Raw genomic sequence first — 23,807 nt, 5'->3', positions numbered from 1 at the left:
GACATGGCAAGAGGACATCCCATCTCCTTTTGAGCTTTTCTGGGAGCCCCATGATCATGCCTTTTAATGTCTTGTTGAATCTCTCAACCAAGCCATTAGTTTGTGGATGGTATGGTGTAGTGAATTTATAAGTCACTCCACACTCATTCCACATGTGCTTTAGGTATGCTGACATGAAGTTGGTACCTCTGTCAGACACCACCTCCTTAGGGAAACCCACTCTGGTAAAGATACCAATGAGGGCCTTGGCTACTGCAGGGGCAGTAGTCGACCTAAGGGGAATAGCTTCAGGATACCTGGTAGCATGATCCACTACTACCAAGATATACATATTTCCTGAGGCTGTGGGAGGTTCCAGTGGACCAACTATGTCCACACCCACTCTTTCAAAGGGCACCCCCACCACTGGAAGTGGAATGAGGGGGGCCTTTGGATGCCCACCTGTCTTACCACTGGCTTGACAGGTGGGGCAGGAGAGGCAAAACTCCTTAACCATGTTGGACATATTGGGCCAGTAGAAGTGGTTGACTAACCTCTCCCACGTCTTGGTTTGTCCCAAATGTCCAGCAAGGGGAATGTCATGGGCCAATGTTAGGATGAACTCTCTGAACAGTTGAGGCACTACCACTCTCCTAGTGGCACCAGGTTTGGGGTCTCTGGCCTCAGTGTACAGGAGCCCATCTTCCCAATAGACCCTATGTGTTCCATTTTTCTTGCCTTTGGACTCTTCAGCAGCTTGCTGCCTAAGGCCTTCAAGAGAGGGACAGGTTTCTTGTCCCTTACACAGCTCTTCCCTTGAGGGTCCCCCTGGGCCTAAGAGCTCAACCTGATAAGGTTCAAGCTCCAAAGGCTCAGTTCCCTCAGAGGGCAGAACTTCTTCCTGAGAAGAGAGGTTCCCTTTCTTTTGCTGTGTTGCAGTTGGTTTCCCAACTGACTTTCCTGTTCTCTTGGTAGGCTGGGCCATTTTTCCAGACTCCAGCTCTACTTTTTCACCCTGTGCCTTGCATTGTGCTCTTGTTTTCACACACACCAGTTCAGGGATACCCAGCATTGCTGCATGGGTTTTTAGCTCTACCTCAGCCCATGCTGAGGACTCCAGGTCATTTCCAAGCAGACAGTCCACTGGGATATTTGAGGAGACCACCACCTGTTTCAGGCCATTGACCCCTCCCCATTCTAAAGTAACCATTGCCATGGGATGTACTTTTCTCTGATTGTCAGCGTTGGTGACTGTGTAAGTTTTTCCAGTCAGGTATTGGCCAGGGGAAACCAGTTTCTCTGTCACCATGGTGACACTGGCACCTGTATCCCTCAGGCCCTCTATTCTAGTCCCATTAATTAAGAGTTGTTGTCTGTATTTTTGCATGTTAGGCGGCCAGACAGCTAGTGTGGCTAAATCCACCCCACCCTCAGAAACTAGAGTAGCTTCAGTGTGAACCCTGATTTGCTCTGGGCACACTGTTGATCCCACTTGGAGACTAGCCATACCAGTGTTACCTGGATGGGAGTTTGGAGTGGAACCTTTCTTGGGACAGGCCTTGTCTCCAGTTTGGTGTCCATGCTGTTTACAGCTATGACACCAGGCCTTTTTGGGATCAAAGTTTTTACCCTTGTACCCATTGTTTTGTGAAGAGGCTCTGGGCCCACCCTCCTGTGCAGGTTTTTGGGGGCCTGTAGAAGACTCTTTACTATTTTTAGTTTTGGTTGTCTCATCACCCTTCTGCTGGGGAGTCTTTGTGACCCCTTTCTTTTGGTCACCCCCTGTTGAAGTCTTGGACACCCTTGTCTTGACCCAATGGTCCGCCTTCTTTCCCAATTCTTGGGGAGAAATTGGTCCTAGGTCTACCAGATGCTGATGCAGTTTATCATTGAAACAATTACTTAACAGGTGTTCTTTCACAAATAAATTGTACAGCCCATCATAATTACTTACACCACTGCCTTGAATCCAACCATCTAGTGTTTTCACTGAGTAGTCAACAAAGTCAACCCAGGTCTGGCTCGAGGATTTTTGAGCCCCCCTGAACCTAATCCTGTACTCCTCAGTGGAGAATCCAAAGCCCTCAATCAGGGTACCCTTCATGAGGTCATAAGATTCTGCATCTTGTCCAGAGAGTGTGAGGAGTCTATCCCTACACTTTCCTGTGAACATTTCCCAAAGGAGAGCACCCCAGTGAGATCTGTTCACTTTTCTGGTTACACAAGCCCTCTCAAAAGCTGTGAACCATTTGGTGATGTCATCACCATCTTCATATTTAGTTACAATCCCTTTGGGGATTTTCAACATGTCAGGAGAATCTCTGACCCTATTTATGTTGCTGCCACCATTGATGGGTCCTAGGCCCATCTCTTGTCTTTCCCTCTCTATGGCTAGGATCTGTCTTTCCAAAGCCAATCTTTTGGCCATCCTGGCTAACTGGATGTCCTCTTCACTGGGGCTATCCTCAGTGATTTCAGAGGTGTTGGTCTCTCCTGTGAGGGAACCAGCATCTCTGACTATTATTTTAGGAGTCAGGGTTTGAGGGACCCTGTTCTCCCTAGATAGGACTGGTAGGGGGGAATTGTCCTCCAAGTCACTATCCTCTTCCTCTGAGTTGCCACCCTCAGAGGGGTTGGCCTTTTCAAACTCTGCCAAAAGCTCCTGGAGCTGTATTTTGGTAGGTTTGGGGCCCATTGTTATTTTCTTTAGTTTACAGAGTGACCTTAGCTCTCTCATCTGTAGATGGAGGTAAGGTGTGGTGTCGAGTTCCACCACATTCACATCTGTGCTAGACATTATGCTTCTAAAAGTTGGAATACTTTTTAAGAAACTAAAACTGATTCTAGAATCTAATTCAAACTTTTAACAAACTTTTAAACTCTAAAAGAAATGCTAAACAGGATCTAACACAAGGCCCTAGCAGGTCTTTTAAGAATTTAGAAAACTTTTCAAATTGCAAAAATCAATTTCTAATGACAATTTTGGAATTTGTCGTGTGATCAGGTATTGGCTGAGTAGTCCAGAAAATGCAAAGTCTTGTACCCCACCGCTGATCCACCAATGTAGGAAGTTGGCTCTGTATGTGCTATTTCAAAGTAAGGAATAGCATGCACAGAGTCCAAGGGTTCCCCTTAGAGGTAAAATAGTGGTAAAAATAGATAATACTAATGCTCTATTTTGTGGTAGTGTGGTCGAGCAGTAGGCTTATCCAAGGAGTAGTGTTAAGCATTTGTTGTACATACACATAGACAATAAATGAGGTACACACACTCAGAGACAAATCCAGCCAATAGGTTTTTATATAGAAAAATATCTTTTCTTAGTTTATTTTAAGAACCACAGGTTCAAATTCTACATGTAATAGCTCATTCGAAAGGTATTGCAGGTAAGTACTTTAGGAACTTCAAATCATCAAAATTGCATGTATACTTTTCAAGTTATTCACAAATAGCTGTTTTAAAAGTGGACACTTAGTGCAATTTTCACAGTTCCTAGGGGAGGTAAGTATTTGTTAGTTTTACCAGGTAAGTAAGACACTTACAGGGTTCAGTTCTTGGTCCAAGGTAGCCCACCGTTGGGGGTTCAGAGCAACCCCAAAGTCACCACACCAGCAGCTCAGGGCCGGTCAGGTGCAGAGTTCAAAGTGGTGCCCAAAACACATAGGCTAGAATGGAGAGAAGGGGGTGCCCCGGTTCCGGTCTGCTTGCAGGTAAGTACCCGCGTCTTCGGAGGGCAGACCAGGGGGGTTTTGTAGGGCACCGGGGGGGACACAAGCCCACACAGAAATTTCACTCTCAGCAGCGCGGGGGCGGCCGGGTGCAGTGTAGAAACAAGCGTCGGGTTTGTAATGGAAGTCAATGGGAGATCTAGGGATCTCTTCAGCGCTGCAGGCAGGCCAGGGGGGGGTTCCTCGGGGAAACCTCCACTTGGGCAAGGGAGAGGGACTCCTGGGGGTCACTCCTCCAGTGAAAGTCCGGTCCTTCAGGTCCTGGGGGCTGCGGGTGCAGGGTCTCTCCCAGGTGTCGGGACTTTGGATTCAAAGAGTCGCGGTCAGAGGAGATCCTCGGGATTCCCTCTGCAGGCGGCGCTGTGGGGGCTCAGGGGGGACAGGTTTTTGTACTCACAGTCTTAGAGTAGTCCTGGGGTCCCTCCTGAGGTGTTGGATCGCCACCAGCCGAGTCGGGGTCGCCGGGTGCAGTGTTGCAAGTCTCACGCCTTTTGCGGGGAGCTTGCAGGGTTCTTTAAAGCTGCTGGAAACAAAGTTGCAGCTTTTCTTGGAGCAGGTCCGCTGTCCTCGGGAGTTTCTTGTCTTTTCGAAGTAGGGGCAGTCCTCAGAGGATGTCGAGGTCGCTGGTCCCTTTGGAAGGCGTCGCTGGAGCAGGATCTTTGGAAGGCAGGAGACAGGCCGGTGAGTTTCTGGAGCCAAGGCAGTTGTCGTCTTCTGGTCTTCCGCTGCAGGGGTTTTCAGCTAGGCAGTCCTTCTTCTTGTAGTTGCAGGAATCTAATTTTCTAGGGTTCAGGGTAGCCCTTAAATACTAAATTTAAGGGCGTGTTTAGGTCTGGGGGGTTAGTAGCCAATGGCCACTAGCCCTGAGGGTGGGTACACCCTCTTTGTGCCTCCTCCCAAGGGGAGGGGGTCACATCCCTAATCCTATTGGGGGAATCCTCCATCTGCAAGATGGAGGATTTCTAAAAGTTAGAGTCACCTCAGCTCAGGACACCTTAGGGGCTGTCCTGACTGGCCAGTGACTCCTCCTTGTTATTCTCATTATTTTCTCCGGCCTTGCCGCCAAAAGTGGGGCCTGGCCGGAGGGGGCGGGCAACTCCACTAGCTGGAGTGTCCTGCTGGGTTGGCACAAAGGAGGTGAGCCTTTGAGGCTCACCGCCAGGTGTGACAATTCCTGCCTGGGAGAGGTGTTAGCATCTCCACCCAGTGCAGGCTTTGTTACTGGCCTCAGAGTGACAAAGGCACTCTCCCCATGGGGCCAGCAACATGTCTCGGTTTGTGGCAGGCTGCTAAAACTAGTCAGCCTACACAGATAGTCGGTTAAGTTTCAGGGGGCACCTCTAAGGTGCCCTCTGTGGTGTATTTTACAATAAAATGTACACTGGCATCAGTGTGCATTTATTGTGCTGAGAAGTTTGATACCAAACTTCCCAGTTTTCAGTGTAGCCATTATGGTGCTGTGGAGTTCGTGTTTGACAGACTCCCAGACCATATACTCTTATGGCTACCCTGCACTTACAATGTCTAAGGTTTTGTTTAGACACTGTAGGGGTACCATGCTCATGCACTGGTACCCTCACCTATGGTATAGTGCACCCTGCCTTAGGGCTGTAAGGCCTGCTAGAGGGGTGTCTTACCTATACTGCATAGGCAGTGAGAGGCTGGCATGGCACCCTGAGGGGAGTGCCATGTCGACTTACTCGTTTTGTCCTCACTAGCACACACAAGCTGGCAAGCAGTGTGTCTGTGCTGAGTGAGGGGTCTCCAGGGTGGCATAAGACATGCTGCAGCCCTTAGAGACCTTCCTTGGCATCAGGGCCCTTGGTACTAGAAGTACCAGTTACAAGGGACTTATCTGGATGCCAGGGTCTGCCAATTGTGGATACAAAAGTACAGGTTAGGGAAAGAACACTGGTGCTGGGGCCTGGTTAGCAGGCCTCAGCACACTTTCAATTGTAAACATAGCATCAGCAAAGGCAAAAAGTCAGGGGGCAACCATGCCAAGGAGGCATTTCCTTACAAGTATGTTATAGATTCCGGCTGGGGCCATTAGTTGCAGCCTGGATCCCAACTGGTGGCAGTATTCAGACAGGCTCTTGACAATTAAAAGCAAACTACTTCACACACCCATCACAAAACTGTTCAAGATTTATTTCTGAATAATCGATTTGCTTGTAGGTATAAATCACCACATCCTTTCTGCGATGAATATCAGCGGATTTGAGCCTGTTGTGTAAAGTTGGGAGAAAAGTGGCCAACCGAAGAACCAGTTCCAGAGAACGAGAAAAAGTACATCAAGTGCAGCAGGCGGCAGACAGGACACCTGCAGTGCAACAGAGGGGAGCGTCACAGGCAGGAAGGCTGTGGATATCTAACATACTGCTCGAGTGAGGACAGCCAGAGCAATAAAGTGCTGATCAGTCGAGGTCAGGCACACACATCACAGCATGCGAACATTGGGGCTGACCTACAATACAAAGTATGCAGTTGCACCTAGAAGCAAGGTCAGAAAATTCAGTGGTCCTTTTTTGTTTACACGCTAAATCGTAGACACAAAAACGTCCAATGTTCTAAAAGACGAGTGATAACTTATACTGGTACAACAAGACTAGCATGCAATTACAGCTTACTGAATTAAATGCTATGGGGACCCAAGAAATGAAGAGCACTGGGACTAGTTTTGTGGAAGTTGCAAACTGGTGTCAGAGTTATTTTCACAAAGTGCAATGAAAAGCTAAAGAGAAACTGTGGGGCTTAACCATGGCAGCGCTGCGGAGTGCGCAACCACCTAGTGCAATTTTCCACCATGCAGACAAAACAAAATAAGCGAAAACAATAGCACAGAGCTTTCAAACATCACTTGGTAGACATTGATAGAAAGCGATTTGAAGTACCGTTTAATTCCCTGGGTGCTGAGGGACAAAGAAATGCAATCACTTACTGGAAATTGAGCCAAAATCAGCTGAATTTGGCAAGTGGCAGGAGTACACTGGAGCTGTGAATCAAGAGAAATAGCAATTTAAATAGGACCACGTTTCAAAGTAATAGCCCACAGCTTCTAGTAGAAACAAGGGAAGCAGGAATCTAATGACAAATATATGGCTGTACTAAGGATTTCCAGCTGATACACAGTGAAACTGGAATCTGCATAGACCGATATGTCAGAGGCCAAATTGAGACTAATGCTCATTCAAAAAATGTTCATGAAAGATCGCTCTGTGGCCAAAATCCAAACCTGAAGAAAAATATTACAACAGCCAAGCGGTTCGAGAAGTTAATGTAACCTGCTCGGGGGTTCGCAAGAAAAAGCATAATTGATTCACGCTACTGTCAATGTTGTGTGTAAAGAGAAATAAGGTCTTATGCAATGGAAGGGAGAAAGGGAGCTATCTGTTTAAAATGTGGTTCAAGGACATGAGGTAAGCTATTCTGATTGTCCAGCAGTGGGAAAGGAGTGCAAAATACTGGCCACTTTTAAAAGTGTGTTTAGGGAACATGATAGCACAGTGAGATTAAGTCACAGAAAGGAGAAAATAAATGATGTGAATAAAGGAGTATCACAATGGATGTTAGCAGCAGATAAAGAGGTATAACTGATTCAGCTTTACCGTCAACTATTTTATCTCAATGCATGTTTAAAGAATTTCTGATGAATGTGCCATTGAAGACCGCCTATATTAAGTGTGTAGCGTTTGCTGAGTACTACATCAATATTTAGGGCTAGTATGAAGACCACTTAGGAGATTAAGGACAGGGGCAGTTACACAATAATGTATCTGACAACACACACCTAATTACGTGGGTTGATTAGGGACCACACTGACACCACGTACAGAAACAAAGTGTTGCTGGTGGAGCAGATAAATGCCTCTGCCAGTGAAATATATTTTGAAATGTTTTGGAGATGTTTTCTATGACAAAGTTCTTTGTATAAAAGGTTTTGAGCACACATTTTGCAGAAAGGTGCCATCCTGTTGAACACAAGAGATGTGCAACTCAATCTTAGGGGTGAAATGAGGGAGCTTTTGGGTGATGTGTGACCAAGAGATTATTAAGCCTGTTGCTCTATCACAGTTGATTTCTGCTGCCTTAGTGAAGGCGAAAAGAGGAGTGGGTTCACTGGCACTCACTGAACAAGAATAGTGTACTTATCATCATCCACTTTCCAAAATACCAGAAATGTTAGACACGATGAGTGATGCCAGGTATGTTACAACAATACACGTATTAATGCAGCACATCATTCAGAGACACTTGACGCCAATTCTCAAAACTTGACTACCTTGGTTACACCATTTGGTGCTTATAAATATTTGCATATATCATTCTGAGTCACATTCGAGATTACTATTTTTCAAAAGTTAATACTGCAGCCAATTTAAAATCTGCACCCAGTAAAAGCTTTCAGGACCATAACTGAATTCATGCCAAAAGGGCAGAGGAATACAATAGAATATTAGCAAGAGTGCATGGGGTGCTGAAAGATAGTAGTATGACTGTGACAAGACAGAACTGCAAGTTCTTGAGGTCTTACTAGGGGCATTTTGGCCATTAGATTTGGTGGTTTGGTGATAGCATTAACTGACGCATCTTGTACGTCTGACAAAGATCAACGGAATTGTTCTTAGGAATTAATGTCTATGATTTGAGATTTGGGACAAATGTTTGGGTTAACCACCACAGTATACGAGCTTGGCAAATGAAACAACAAGAGCCATTTGATAATCAATAAGCTTCTACATGTGGTCAATACAAACGGAACGCTGTAGCAATTGTTGCTGCATAAAGTGCGTCAACCTTTAAAAGCACACTTTAGGTCTAATCACTGCCCTAGTCACAAGAACCACCATATCTGATCTTTATGAGAACTCCACTTAGTTGCAATCGGTAAGCAATAGCCATGTGTGCAAAGCCAAACAGATTTCAGGAGTCAGATCTGTATGAATTCTCCTCATGAAGTCAGCTTCGGGATTGCCTCATCTTTACTCAGACTGACGCTAGCTTTTACACCACATGTACAGGAGCGTAGTCCACCTTTTTCGATCAGACAGTGAACCTGTGCTTCCTAAAAGCAGTATAGACAAATCAGTCTTTCAAATACGGAGCATATCCAACAAAATACTGACCAGAAAAGTTCCCCCAAAATAAAGAGTTAAGCTATGGCACACATATAGTTTCCAAAGCATGGAGATCCAAGCTGTTGCTGCATAAAGTGCGTCAACCTTTAAAAGCACACTTTAGGTCTAATCACTGCCCTAGTCACAAGAACCACCATATCTGATCTTTATGAGAACTCCACTTAGTTGCAATCGGTAAGCAATAGCCATGTGTGCAAAGCCAAACAGATTTCAGGAGTCAGATCTGTATGAATTCTCCTCATGAAGTCAGCTTCGGGATTGCCTCATCTTTACTCAGACTGACGCTAGCTTTTACACCACATGTACAGGAGCGTAGTCCACCTTTTTCGATCAGACAGTGAACCTGTGCTTCCTAAAAGCAGTATAGACAAATCAGTCTTTCAAATACGGAGCATATCCAACAAAATACTGACCAGAAAAGTTCCCCCAAAATAAAGAGTTAAGCTATGGCACACATATAGTTTCCAAAGCATGGAGATCCAAGCCTTAAGAAAGCTATGTGAGAAGCACACCACATTGCACAATAAAATACATTTAAGCAACAAAATATAAATGGCCAGCTTGAAAAGGTTGCTTACCTTTCGGAAAAGTAGCTAAGACAACAGCAGCCTTCTTTGGGCCATCATTCCTAAATGAGAAGACAGTATTTTAGGCACCATTTAGTAGATGAGTTGAAAGAAACAGTAAATACTCATCACCCTTGCAAATCCCTACCTCACTGGCGCTGGAAACTAAAGCAAATCTGAACAGACTGAAAGAGGAGAAGAGCACAAACGTCTCTCCTTTTGCCCCACTCAGGAAGCTCTACTTGCAAATACACCTATAGTAGCTTCTAGGTATACCTGCAATATGTTGTACGGGCCCCTGTCCAGCTCAGGGTCATTGAGTACATGGTAGGTTTCTCATTATCGAACATTCGCTCTCAGTGAGGGCAAGTGTATCATCATCGCCAGACGGGCCCATAGTGGCAGCAATCAATGGGTGATAGGGAACGAGGATGGAGGAGCACAACACATGACCGAGAAACATGAATGGGCATGGCTTAAGACATTGCCACTTCAATCCTGTAAGTCACAAAGGAACAACTGAAAGGTAGACGCAACGAGCAAAGTAAGAATAAATATAGGGGGCACTGACAAATAGTTAAGTCACACTACTCATTTGCCTGAGGGCGCGAAGGCTGGGGGAAAGGAATAGCAGAGTGAAGAATTAAGGAGAGGAACAGAAAGCTTACTAGATAAAAGAGCACAACTTAGAGGCGGTACATTTGAAAAATATAGCCTACAAGTTAAACATGAAAACTCACAATTACTGTGCACACTCTGCGACTGACTGCAATCTAAAAGTATCATCAGTGAAAGATGGAGCAGAGCACCTGATGGTTTTATATGCAAAAAAACGGACAGGTCATTAAGTCGACCAGTCAAACAACTAGAGAGATCACAATATTAAGGGAAGCCCCATGCCCGTGCGGACAGCCAATCACTGCTCGAGGTTCAAAATGAAAATGTCACTTACCCAGTGTACATCTGTTCGTGGCATCAGTCGCTGAGATTCACATGGTATGCATGAGCTCGCCATCTGGTGTTGGGTCGGAGTGTTACAAGTTGTTTTTCTTCGAAGAAGTGTTTTCGAGTCACGGGACCGAGTGACTCCACCTTCTGTGCTCATTGCGCATGGGCGTCGACTCCATCTTCGATTGTTTTCCCCGCAGAGGGTGAGGTAGGAGTTGTACTATAGTAATAGTGCCCGCGCAATGAAAAATGTAAGTATGTACCTATTAAAGGATTAAGTAATATATATACAAATGTACAAAATTGAAGGTAACTTCTGAACTGCTACAGGCTTCCGGGGAGGTGGGTGGGTCCATGTGAATCTCAGCGACTGATGCCACGAACAGATGTACACTGGGTAAGTGACATTTTCAGTTCGATGGCATCTGTCGCTGTAGATACACATGGTATGCATAGACTAGTAAGCAGTTAGTTCCCCATAAGCGGTGGTTTAGCCTGTAGGAGTAGAAGTTGTCTGAAATAGAGTTCTTAATACAGCTTGACCTACTGTAGCTTGTTGTGCGGATAGCACATCTATACAGTAGTGTTTGGTGAATGTGTGAGGCGTAGACCAAGTGGCTGCCTTACATATTTCTTGCATTGGGATGTTTCCTAAAAAGGCCATTGAAGCACCTTTTTTCCTTGTTGAATGTGCCCTGGGAGTAATGGGCAGTTGTCTTTTTGCTTTAAGGTAGCAGATTTGGATGCATTTAACTATCCATCTGGCTATACCTTGTTTTGATATTGGGTTACCTGCATGAGGTTTTTGGAATGCAATAAATAGCTGTTTAGTTTTTCTGATGTTCTTCGTTCTGTCAATGTAGTACATTAATGCTCTTTTGACATCTAATGTATGTAGTGCTCTTTCAGCCACAGAATCTGGCTGTGGGAAGAATACTGGTAGTTCTACCGTTTGATTTAGATGGAATGGAGAAATAACTTTTGGTAAAAATTTTGGATTAGGTCGTAGGACGACCTTATTTTTATGTATTTGTATAAAAGGCTCTTGTGTTGTGAACGCTTGAATTTCACTTACTCTTCTTAGAGATGTAATGGCGATGAGAAAGGCAACTTTCCAGGTGAGGAATTGTATTCCGCAAGAGTGCATGGGTTCGAAAGGTGGGCCCATGAGTCTTGTTAGAACCACGTTTAGGTTCCATGAAGGAACAGGTGGTGTTCTTGGTGGTATAATTCTTTTAAGCCCTTCTATGAATGCTTTGATAACTGGTATCCTATACAAGGAAGTTGAATATGTAGTTTGCAGGTATGCAGATATTGCTGCAAGATGTATTTTAATAGAAGAGAAGGCTAGCTTTGCTTTTTGTAAATGGAGCAAGTAATTGACTATATGTTTTGGAGTTGCCTCTAGTGGTTGTATCTGATTATGATGGCAGTACCAAACAAATCTTTTCCACTTACTTGCGTAGCAGTGTCTAGTGGATGGCCTTCTGGCCTGCTTTATGACTTCCATACACTCTTGGCTAAGTTGTAAGTGTCCGAATTCTAGGATTTCAGGAGCCAGATTGCTAGATTCAGCGATGCTGGGTCCGGGTGTCTGATCTGTTGGTTGTGTTGCGTTAACAGATCTGGTTTGTTGGGCAGTTTGATGTGTGGTACTACAGACAGATCTAGCAGTGTTGTGTACCAGGGTTGTCTTGCCCACGTTGGTGCTATTAAAATGAGTTTGAGTTTGTTTTGACTCAATTTGTTTACTAGGTAAGGAAGGAGAGGGAGAGGAGGAAAAGCGTAAGCAAATATTCCTGACCAGTTCATCCATAGGGCATTGCCTTGGGATTGCTTGTGTGGGTATCTGGACGCGAAGTTTTGGCATTTTGCGTTCTCTTTTGTTGCAAATAAGTCTATTTGTGGTGTTCCCCAGAGTGTGAAGTAGGTGTTCAGAATTTGTGGGTGGATTTCCCATTCGTGGACTTGCTGGTGATCTCGAGAGAGATTGTCTGCCAGCTGATTCTGGATCCCCGGAATAAACTGTGCTATTAGACCAATTTGATGGTGGATTGCCCACTTCCATATTTTTTGAGCTAACAAGCTTAACTGCATTGAATGTGTTCCTCCTTGTTTGTTTAGATAATACATCGTTGTCATGTTGTCTGTTTTGACAAGGATGTATTTGTGGGTTATGATTGGTTGGAAAGCTTTTAGTGCTTGAAAAACTGCTAATAATTCTAGATGATTTATATGCAGTTTTGTTTGATGTATGTTCCATTGTCCTCTTATGTTGTGTTGATTGAGATGTGCTCCCCACCCTGTCATGGAAGCATCTGTTGTTATTACGTACTGTGGCACTGGGTCTTGGAAAGGCCGCCCTCTGTTTAAATTTATACTGTTCCACCATAGAAGCGATAGGTAAGTTTGGCGGTCTAGCAACACCAGATCTAGAAGGTGACCCTGTGCTTGAGACCACTGTGAGGCTAGGCACTGTTGTAAGGGCCTCATGTGCAGTCTTGCGTTTGGGACAATGGCTATGCATGAGGACATCATGCCTAGGAGCTGTAGTATTGTTCTTGCTTGTATTGTTTGGTTTGGAGACATGTGTTGAATGACCCTGTTGAAATTGTGGATCCTTTGTGGAGTTGGCGTTGCTACTCCTTTTGTCGTGTCTATTATGGCTCCTAGATATTGCTGTACTTTGCTTGGCAGAATGTTTGATTTTGCAAAGTTGACGGTGAACCCTAGATTGTAGAGGGTTTGTATGACTTGATTTGTGTGGTTTGAGCATTGTGTGAGCGAACTGGTTTTGATTAGCCAGTCGTCTAGATACGGGAACACATGTATTTGCTGCCTTCTGATGTGTGCAGCGACTACTGCTAGGCACTTTGTGAATACTCTTGGAGCGGTTGTTAAACCAAAAGGCAATACTTTGAATTGGTAATGTATTCCTTTGAATACAAACCTTAGATATTTCCTGTGTGATTGATGTATTGGTATATGGAAATATGCGTCCTTGAGGTCTAGGGTTGTCATGTAGTCGTGTTTTCTGAGCAATGGTAACACTTCTTGTAGTGTGACCATGTGAAAGTGGTCTGATTTGATGAATGTGTTTACTACCCTGAGGTCTAGAATTGGTCTCAGTGTTTCGTCCTTTTTTGGTATCAAGAAGTACAGTGAATAAACTCCTGTGTTTATTTGTGTGCTTGGTACTAATTCTATTGCATTTTTTTGCAGTAGTGCTTGAACTTCTATCTCTAGAAGCTGTGAATGGTATTTTGATAAATTTTGTGATTTTGGTGGTATGTCTGGAGGGAATTGCATGAATTCTATGCAATAACCATGTTGGATAATTGCTAGGACCCATGTGTCTGTAGTTATTTTGTCCCATGCTTCGTAATATTGATGTATCCTCCCCCCCACTGGTGTTGTGTGGGAGGGGTGAGTGACGTGTGAGTCACTGCTTGTTGGTAGTGGTTTTGGGGCTTTGAAATCTTCCTCTATTCCTAGGAAATTGCCCCCCTCTATACTGGCCCCGAAAACCTCCCCTGTACTGTCCCTGGTAGGTGGGCGGTGCGGACTGTGAGGTGCTAGCTTGTGTGGCCTGACCCCGAAACCCTCCTCTAAAAGGTGTTTTGCGGAAGGTGTTATAAGATCCTCTGCTCTGCGGGGAGTAGAGTGCGCCCATGGCCTTGGCAGTGTCAGTGTCCTTCTTGAGCTTTTCTATGGCTGTGTCGACCTCCGGACCGAACAGAAGTTTCTCGTTTACTGGCATGTTAAGCACTGCCTGCTGAATTTCTGGCTTGAATCCAGACGTTCTGAGCCATGCGTGCCTACGGATGGTAACCGACGTATTAATGGTTCTTGCGGCTGTGTCTGCTGCATCCATGGAGGAGCGTATTTGATTGTTGGAAATGTTTTGACCCTCCTCAACAACCTGTTTTGCTCTTTTTTGCAGATCTTTTGGGAGATGTTCAATGAGATGCTGCATCTCATCCCAGTGGGCTCTGTCGTATCGCGCTAGCAGCGCTTGTGAATTTGCGATGCGCCACTGGTTTGCTGCTTGGACAGCAACCCTCTTCCCGGCTGCATCGAACTTCCTACTTTCTTTATCTGGGGGAGGTGCATCCCCAGAAGTGTGTGAGTTTGCCCGTTTTCTGGCAGCCCCTACCACCACAGAGTCTGGTGGCAGCTGAGAGGTGATGAATACAGGGTCCGTAGGAGGCGCCTTATACTTTTTGTCCACCCTAGGCGTCACTGCCCTACTTTTAACTGGCTCCTTGAAAATGTCCTTTGCATGGCGTAGCATGCCTGGGAGCATCGGCAGGCTTTGGTAGGAGCTGTGGGTTGAGGAGAGGGTGTTAAATAAAAAATCATCCTCTACTTGTTCCGAGTGTAGTTCCACATTATGGAATAATGCTGCTCTAGCCACCACTTGTGAGTAGGCTGTGCTGTCTTCCGGTGGTGATGGCCTAGTTGGGTATGTGTCTGGGCTGTTATCAGACACTGGTGCGTCATACAAGTCCCACGCATCCTGATCTTGGTCATCGTGGCTCATGGCGGTGTGAGCTGGCGAATGTGACGGGGTGTAAGTTGGCGAAGCCGGAGTTACAGGTGGAGGCGAGGGAGGAGGTGTTACCTTTTGTGCTGTTTGTTGCTGAGGAGTAAACTGAAGCGTTCTCTTTCGTTTGACAGGTGGAAGGGTACTGATCTTCCCAGTCCCCTGCTGAATAAAGATACGCTTTTGCGTGTGATCCACGTCAGTGGATTGCAGTTCTTGTTCAAATCTATGTTTCTTCATTTGAGAAGACATAGAATGCTCTTCAGTGTAGGAGCCAGAAACAGGGTCTGATGTCGCTTTTTTCGGCTCCGAAAACCCTGTCGATTGTTTTTTCGGCTCCGAGGTAACCTTCCTCTTTTTCTGTGCCGAAAATTCTGGGCCTCTATGGTCTTCGGCGCCACTGTCTCGGCGTCGATCCGTGTCGACACCGAACTCTCGGTGTCGATGCTTCTGTTTAGCAGTCTCTCGGTCTCGAGGAGGCTGCGTGCCGGTGTCTCGACCGGAGTCGGACGATCTCGACACTGAATGGGCCTTTTTCGGTGCCGATTGTTGGTCACCGAGAATTTGGGTGGAGCCATGGCCGGTTGGCAGTGGCGTCCCCTGGGCCTTCTTTCCTTTTTTAAGGTTTGATCTCGACGTCTTACTCACAGTTCTTGTAGAGTGTAGCTCGTCGGAGTCTGAATCCTGGATGGAAAAGGATTCCTCCTGTTCCTCTTCTGTCTCGAACTGTCGACGCTCTTTTGGCGTGGACGCCATCTGCAGTCTTCTCGCTCGACGGTCGCGCAGAGTTTTTCGGGACCGGAACGCCCGACAGGCCTCACAGGATTCTTCGCTGTGCTCGGGTGACAGGCACAGATTACAGACCGAGTGTAGGTCCGTATAAGGATATTTGTTGTGGCATTCGGGGCAGAATCGAAACGGGGTCCGTTCCATCGGCGTTGTCCTCCACGCGGTCGGGCCGACTAGGCCCCGACGGGGTGCCGAAATCTACCCCGAAGGGCACCGAAGCGCTTCGATGTTCAACGCGTCGTCGTATGTGTCTATCTCTAACCGGATCGCAACGATACCGTCGAAAATCTTCCGTCTTCAGCTATCTTTCCGTTCCGAAACTCGGAGCGACAGGAACACGTCCGAACCCGATGGCGGAAAGAAAACAATCGAAGATGGAGTCGACGCCCATGCGCAATGAGCACAGAAGGTGGAGTCACTCGGTCCCGTGACTCGAAAACACTTCTTCGAAGAAAAACAACTTGTAACACTCCGACCCAACACCAGATGGCGAGCTCATGCATACCATGTGTATCTACAGCGACAGATGCCATCGAACTTATGTTTTCTTTCTACAAGTTTTATCTTCAACTGCGACACAAACCAGCCACATACGGCGACGATCCTGGGTGTGGCATTGTAGGAAGTTGGCTCTGTATGTGCTATTTCAAAGTAAGGAATAGCATGCACAGAGTCCAAGGGTTCCCCTTAGAGGTAAGATCGTGGCAAAAAGAGATAATACTAATGCTCTATTTTGTGGTAGTGTGGTCGAGCAGTAGGCTTATCCAAGGAGTAGTGTTAAGCATTTGTTGTACATACACATAGACAATAAAGGAGGTACACACACTCAGAGACAAATCCAGCCAATAGGTTTTTATATAGAAAAATATCTTTTCTTAGTTTATTTTAAGAACCACAGGTTCAAATTCTACATGTAATATCTCATTCGAAAGGTATTGCAGGTAAGTACTTTAGGAACTTCAACTCATCAAAATTGCATGTATACTTTTCAAGTTATTCACAAATAGCTGTTTTAAAAGTGGACACTTAGTGCAATTTTCACAGTTCCTAGGGGAGGTAAGTATTTGTTAGGTTAACCAGGTAAGTAAGACACTTACAGGGCTTAGTTCTTGGTCCAAGGTAGCCCACCGTTGGGGGTTCAGAGCAACCCCAAAGTCACCACACCAGCAGCTCAGGGCCGGTCAGGTGCAGAGTTCAAAGTGGTGCCCAAAACACATAGGCTAGAATGGAGAGAAGGGGGTGCCCCGGTTCCGGTCTGCTTGCAGGTAAGTACCCGCGTCTTCGGAGGGCAGACCAGGGGGGTTTTGTAGGGCACCGGGGGGGACACAAGCCCACACAGAAATTTCACCCTCAGCAGCGCGGGGGCGGCCGGGTGCAGTGTAGAAACAAGCGTCGGGTTCGCAATGTTAGTCTATGAGAGATCTCGGGATCCCTTCAGCGCTGCAGGCAGGCAAGGGGGGGGTTCCTCGGGGAAACCTCCACTTGATCAAGGGAGAGGGACTCCTGGGGGTCACTCCTCCAGTGAAAGTCCGGTCCTTCAGGTCCTGGGGGCTGCGGGTGCAGGGTCTCTCCCAGGTGTCGGGACTTAGGATTCAGAGAGTCGCGGTCAGGGGAAGCCTCGGGATTCCCTCTGCAGGCGGCGCTGTGGGGGCTCAGGGGGGACAAGTTTTGGTACTCACAGTCGGAGAGTAGTCCGGGGGTCCTCCCTGAAGTGTTGGTTCTCCACCAGCCGAGTCGGGGTCGCCGGGTGCAGTGTTGCAAGTCTCACGCTTCTTGCAGGGAGTTGCAGGGTTCTTTAAAGCTGCTTCTTGAAACAAAGTTGCAGTCTTTTTGGAGCAGGTCCGCTGTCCTCGGGAGTTTCTTGTCGTCGTCGAAGCAGGGCAGTCCTCAGAGGATTCAGAGGTCGCTGGTCCCTTTGGAAGGCGTCGCTGGAGCAGAGTTCTTTGGAAGGCAGGAGACAGGCCGGTGAGTTTCTGGAGCCAAGGCAGTTGTTGTCTTCTGGTCTTCCTCTGCAGGGGTTTTCAGCTGGGCAGTCCTTCTTCTTGTTGTCGCAGGAATCTGATTTTCTAGGGTTCAGGGTAGCCCTTAAATACTAAATTTAAGGGCGTGTTTAGGTCTGGGGGGTTAGTAGCCAATGGCTACTAGCCCTGAGGGTGGGTACACCCTCTTTGTGCCTCCTCCCAAGGGGAGGGGGTCACAATCCTAACCCTATTGGGGGAATCCTCCATCTGCAAGATGGAGGATTTCTAAAAGTTAGAGTCACTTCAGCTCAGGACACCTTAGGGGCTGTCCTGACTGGCCAGTGACTCCTCCTTGTTGCTTTCTTTGTTCCCTCCAGCCTTGCCGCCAAAAGTGGGGGCCGTGGCCGGAGGGGGCGGGCAACTCCACTAAGCTGGAGTGCCCTGCTGGGCTGTGACAAAGGGGTGAGCCTTTGAGGCTCACCGCCAGGTGTCACAGCTCCTGCCTGGGGGAGGTGTTAGCATCTCCACCCAGTGCAGGCTTTGTTACTGGCCTCAGAGTGACAAAGGCACTCTCCCCATGGGGCCAGCAACATGTCTCTAGTGTGGCAGGCTGCTGGAACCAGTCAGCCTACACAGATAGTTGGTTAAGTTTCAGGGGGCACCTCTAAGGTGCCCTCTGTGGTGTATTTTACAATAAAATGTACACTGGCATCAGTGTGCATTTATTGTGCTGAGAAGTTTGATACCAAACTTCCCAGTTTTCAGTGTAGCCATTATGGTGCTGTGGAGTTCGTGTAAAACAGACTCCCAGACCATATACTCTTATGGCTACCCTGCACTTACAATGTCTAAGGTTTTGTTTAGACACTGTAGGGGCACAGTGCTCATGCACTGGTACCCTCACCTATGGTATAGTGCACCCTGCCTTAGGGCTGTAAGGCCTGCTAGAGGGGTGTCTTACCTATACTGCATAGGCAGTGAGAGGCTGGCATGGCACCCTGAGGGGAGTGCCATGTCGTCTTACTCATTTTGTTCTCACTAGCACACACAGGCTTGTAAGCAGTGTGTCTGTGCTGAGTGAGGGGTCTCTAGGGTGGCATAAGACATGCTGCAGCCCTTAGAGACCTTTCTTGGCATCAGGGCCCTTGGTACTAGAAGTACCAGATACAAGGGACTTATCTGAATGCCAGGGTGTGCCAATTGTGGATACAATGGTACCTTTTAGGTGAAGGAACACTGGTGCTGGGGCCTGGTTAGCAGGGTCCCAGCACACTTCTCAGTCAAGTCAGCATCAGTATCAGGCAAAAAGTGGGGGGTAACTGCAACAGGGAGCCATTTCTTTACACAAGCCCCCCCCCCAGCCTACAGGCCAGGAGACTCAGCCCAAGCTGGGAGAGTCTTCCTAGTCTGCCAGGCGAGGAAGAGTAGGAGAAATAGGCTGGTTAGTTGCAGGGCCTACTCTGCCTTACATCCTTCTGTTCAGGTCATTCCCTTTGGGGAACTGACCCACTTCCACAGTAATAGGACCTAGTCTGAATTGCCTCTTGTCTGCCTCTTCAATGTCTCCACCCATTCTTTCTATTTTGGTCTTAGAGGTGTCCACCTCTGCTAACCTTATCTTGGCCAGGGTCACCCCTAGCTTACCCAGAGAGGTTACTGTAGGAAGTTGGCTCTGTATGTGCTATTTCAAAGTAAGGAATAGCATGCACAGAATCCAAGGGTTCCCCTTAGAGGTAAAATAGTGGTAAAAAATAGATAATACTAATGCTCTATTTTGTGGTAGTGTGGTCGAGCAGTAGGCTTATCCAAGGAGTAGTGTTAAGCATTTGTTGCACATACACAAGACAATAAATGAGGTACACACACTCAGAGACAAATCCAGCCAATAGGTTTTTATATAGAAAAATATCTTTTCTTAGTTTATTTTAAGAACCACAGGTTCAAATTCTACATGGAATATCTCATTCGAAAGGTATTGCAGGTAAGTACTTTAGGAACTTCAAATCATCAAAATTGCTTGTATACTTTTCAAGTTATTCACAAATAGCTATTTCAAAAGTGGACACTTAGTGCAATTTTCACAGTTCCTGGGGGAGGTAAGTTTTTGTTAGTTTTACCAGGTAAGTAGGACACTTACAGGGTTCAGTTCTTGGTCCAAGGTAGCCCACCGTTGGGGGTTCAGAGCAACCCCAAAGTCACCACACCAGCAGCTCAGGGCCGGTCAGGTGCAGAGTTCAAAGTGGTGCCCAAAACACATAGGCTAGAATGGAGAGAAGGGGGTGCCCCGGTTCCGGTCTGCTTGCAGGTAAGTACCCGCGTCTTCGGAGGGCAGACCAGGGGGGTTTTGTAGGGCACCGGGGGGGACACAGGTCCACACAGAAATTTCACCCTCAGCGGCGCGGGGGCGGCCGGGTGCAGTGTAGAAACAAGCGTCGGGTTCGCAATGTTAGTCTATGAGAGATCTCGGGATCTCTTCAGCGCTGCAGGCAGGCAAGGGGGGGATTCCTCGGGGAAACCTCCACTTGGGCAAGGGAGAGGGACTCCTGGGGGTCACTTCTCCAGTGAAAGTCCGGTCCTTCAGGTCCTGGGGGCTGCGGGTGCAGGGTCTCTCCCAGGCGTCGGGACTTTAGGTTCAAAGAGTCGCGGTCAGGGGAAGCCTCGGGATTCCCTCTGCAGGCGGCGCTGTGGGGGCTCAGGGGGGACAGGTTTTGGTACTCACAGTATCAGAGTAGTCCTGGGGTCCCTCCTGAGGTGTTGGATCGCCACCAGCCGAGTCGGGGTCGCCGGGGTGCAGTGTTGCAAGTCTCACGCTTCTTGCGGGGAGCTTGCAGGGTTCTTTAAAGCTGCTGGAAACAAAGTTGCAGCTTTTCTTGGAGCAGGTCCGCTGTCCTCGGGAGTTTCTTGTCTTTTCGAAGCAGGGGCAGTCCTCAGAGGATGTCGAGGTCGCTGGTCCCTTTGGAAGGCGTCGCTGGAGCAGGATCTTTGGAAGGCAGGAGACAGGCCGGTGAGTTTCTGGAGCCAAGGCAGTTGTCGTCTTCTGGTCTTCCGCTGCAGGGGTTTTCAGCTAGGCAGTCCTTCTTCTTGTAGTTGCAGGAATCTAATTTTCTAGGGTTCAGGGTAGCCCTTAAATACTAAATTTAAGGGCGTGTTTAGGTCTGGGGGGTTAGTAGCCAATGGCTACTAGCCCTGAGGGTGGGTACACCCTCTTTGTGCCTCCTCCCAAGGGGAGGGGGTCACAATCCTAACCCTATTGGGGGAATCCTCCATCTGCAAGATGGAGGATTTCTAAAAGTTAGAGTCACCTCAGCTCAGGACACCTTAGGGGCTGTCCTGACTGGCCAGTGACTCCTCCTTGTTATTCTCATTATTTTCTCCGGCCTTGCCGCCAAAAGTGGGGCCTGGCCGGAGGGGGCGGGCAACTCCACTAGCTGGAGTGTCCTGCTGGGTTGGCACAAAGGAGGTGAGCCTTTGAGGCTCACCGCCAGGTGTGACAATTCTTGCCTGGGAGAGGTGTTAGCATCTCCACCCAGTGCAGGCTTTGTTACTGGCCTCAGAGTGACAAAGGCACTCTCCCCATGGGGCCAGCAACATGTCTCGGTTTGTGGCAGGCTGCTAAAACTAGTCAGCCTACACAGATAGTCGGTTAAGTTTCAGGGGGCACCTCTAAGGTGCCCTCTGTGGTGTATTTTACAATAAAATGTACACTGGCATCAGTGTGCATTTATTGTGCTGAGAAGTTTGATACCAAACTTCCCAGTTTTCAGTGTAGCCATTATGGTGCTGTGGAGTTCGTGTTTGACAGACTCCCAGACCATATACTCTTATGGCTACCCTGCACTTGCAATGTCTAAGGTTTGGTTTAGACACTGTAGGGGTACCATGCTCATGCACTGGTACCCTCACCTATGGTATAGTGCACCCTGCCTTAGGGCTGTAAGGCCTGCTAGAGGGGTGTCTTACCTATACTGCATAGGCAGTGAGAGGCTGGCATGGCACCCTGAGGGGAGTGCCATGTCGACTTACTCGTTTTGTCCTCACTAGCACACACAAGCTGGCAAGCAGTGTGTCTGTGCTGAGTGAGAGGTCTCCAGGGTGGCATAAGACATGCTGCAGCCCTTAGAGACCTTCCTTGGCATCAGGGCCCTTGGTACTTGAAGTACCAGTTACAAGGGACTTATCTGGATGCCAGGGTCTGCCAATTGTGGATACAAAAGTACAGGTTAGGGAAAGAACACTGGCGCTGGGGCCTGGTTAGCAGGCCTCAGCACACTTTCAATTGTAAACATAGCATCAGCAAAGGCAAAAAGTCAGGGGGCAACCATGCCAAGGAGGCATTTCCTTACACAACCCCCCCCCAAACGAAAGAGGATGAGACTAACCTTTCCCAAGAGAGTCTTCATTTTCTAAGTGGAAGAACCTGGAAAGGCCATCTGCATTGGCATGGGCAGTCCCAGGTCTGTGTTCCACTATAAAGTCCATTCCCTGTAGGGAGATGGACCACCTCAACAGTTTAGGATTTTCACCTTTCATTTGCATTAGCCATTTGAGAGGTCTGTGGTCAGTTTGAACTAGGAAGTGAGTCCCAAAGAGGTATGGTCTCAGCTTCTTCAGGGACCAAACCACAGCAAAGGCCTCCCTCTCAATGGCACTCCAACACTGCTCCCTGGGGAGTAACCTCCTGCTAATGAAAGCAACAGGCTGGTCAAGGCCATCATCATTTGTTTGGGACAAAACTGCCCCTATCCCATGTTCAGAGGCATCAGTCTGCACAATGAACTGCTTAGAATAATCTGGAGCTTTGAGAACTGGTGCTGAGCACATTGCCTGTTTCAGGGTGTCAAAGGCCTGTTGGCAGTCCACAGTCCAGTTTACTTTCTTGGGCATTTTCTTGGAGGTGAGTTCAGTGAGGGCTGTCACAATGGATCCATATCCCTTCACAAACCTCCTGTAATACCCAGTCAAGCCAAGGAATGCCCTGACCTGAGTCTGGGTTTTTGGAGCTACCCAGTCCAGAATAGTCTGGATCTTGGGTTGGAGTGGCTGAACTTGGCCTCCACCTACAAGGTGTCCCAAGTAAACCACAGTTCCCTGCCCTATCTGGCATTTGGATGCCTTGATAGAGAGGCCTGCAGATTGCAGAGCCTTCAAAACCTTCCTCAGGTGGACCAGGTGATCCTGCCAGGTGGAGCTCAAGACAGCAATATCATCAAGATAAGCTGTGCTAAAGGACTCCAAGCCAGCAAGGACGTGATTCACCAACCTTTGGAAGGTGGCAGGGGCATTCTTTAAACCAAAGGGCATAACAGTAAACTGATAATGCCCATCAGGTGTGGAGAATGCTGTCTTTTCTTTTGCTCCAGGTGCCATTTTTATTTGCCAGTACCCCGCTGTCAAGTCAAAGGTACTTAGAAATTTGGCAGCACCTAATTTATCAATGAGCTCATCAGCTCTTGGAATTGGATGAGCATCTGTCTTGGTGACAGAATTGAGCCCTCTGTAGTCCACACAAAACCTCATCTCTTTCTTTCCATCTTTGGTGTGAGGTTTGGGGACTAAGACCACTGGGCTAGCCCAGGGGCTGTCAGAGCGCTCAATTACTCCCAATTCCAGCATCTTGTGGACCTCCACCTTGATGCTTTCTTTAACATGGTCAGATTGTCTAAAGATTTTGTTCTTGACAGGCATGCTGTCTCCTGTGTCCACATCATGGGTACACAGGTGTGTCTGACCAGGGGTTAAGGAGAAGAGTTCAGGAAACTGTTGTAGGACTCTCCTACAATCAGCTTGCTGTTGGCCAGAGAGGGTGTCTGAGTAGATCACTCCATCTACTGTACCATCTTTTGGGTCTGATGACAGAAGATCAGGGAGAGGTTCACTCTCTGCCTCCTGATCCTCATCTGTTACCATCAACAGATTGACATCAGCCCTGTCGTGGAAGAGCTTAAGGCGGTTTACATGGATCACCCTCTTGGGGCTCCTGCTTGTGCCCAGGTCCACCAAGTAGGTGACCTGACTCTTCCTCTCTAGTACTGGGTAAGGGCCACTCCATTTGTCCTGGAGTGCCCTGGGAGCCACAGGCTCCAGAACCCAGACTTTCTGCCCTGGTTGGAACTCAACCAGTGCAGCCTTTTGGTCATACCAAAACTTCTGGA

The 23,807-nt window shown here is 47.5% G+C and overlaps 1 long non-coding RNA gene and 3 other non-coding genes across 4 annotated transcripts in view; all 4 read right to left on the bottom strand.

The window, feature by feature from the left end:
• LOC138296451 (uncharacterized) overlaps positions 1-10,355 on the bottom strand; it is a 204,961-nt gene extending 194,606 nt beyond the window's left edge. Inside the window, exons 1-2 of the long non-coding RNA XR_011203833.1 lie at positions 9,424-10,355; positions 6,649-6,702 (exon numbers count right to left, since the gene is read on the bottom strand). This is a non-coding gene — a long non-coding RNA (uncharacterized lncRNA). The remainder of the gene's footprint in view (positions 1-6,648; positions 6,703-9,423) is intronic.
• LOC138297970 (small nucleolar RNA SNORD50) lies at positions 8,628-8,695 on the bottom strand. The gene has a single exon (XR_011204508.1). It is a non-coding gene; the product is annotated as a small nucleolar RNA SNORD50 (small nucleolar RNA).
• LOC138297969 (small nucleolar RNA SNORD50) lies at positions 9,053-9,120 on the bottom strand. The gene has a single exon (XR_011204507.1). It is a non-coding gene; the product is annotated as a small nucleolar RNA SNORD50 (small nucleolar RNA).
• Positions 9,713-9,799, bottom strand: LOC138297946 (small nucleolar RNA SNORD103/SNORD85). The gene has a single exon (XR_011204485.1). It is a non-coding gene; the product is annotated as a small nucleolar RNA SNORD103/SNORD85 (small nucleolar RNA).
• Positions 10,356-23,807: the final 13,452 nt, after the last annotated feature.

This window comes from Pleurodeles waltl, chromosome 5 (assembly GCF_031143425.1).
Source record: "Pleurodeles waltl isolate 20211129_DDA chromosome 5, aPleWal1.hap1.20221129, whole genome shotgun sequence".
NCBI lineage: Eukaryota > Metazoa > Chordata > Amphibia > Caudata > Salamandridae > Pleurodeles > Pleurodeles waltl.
Note: the sequence above shows the minus strand (reverse complement) of the source record. Positions and strands in the feature narration are given on the sequence as shown.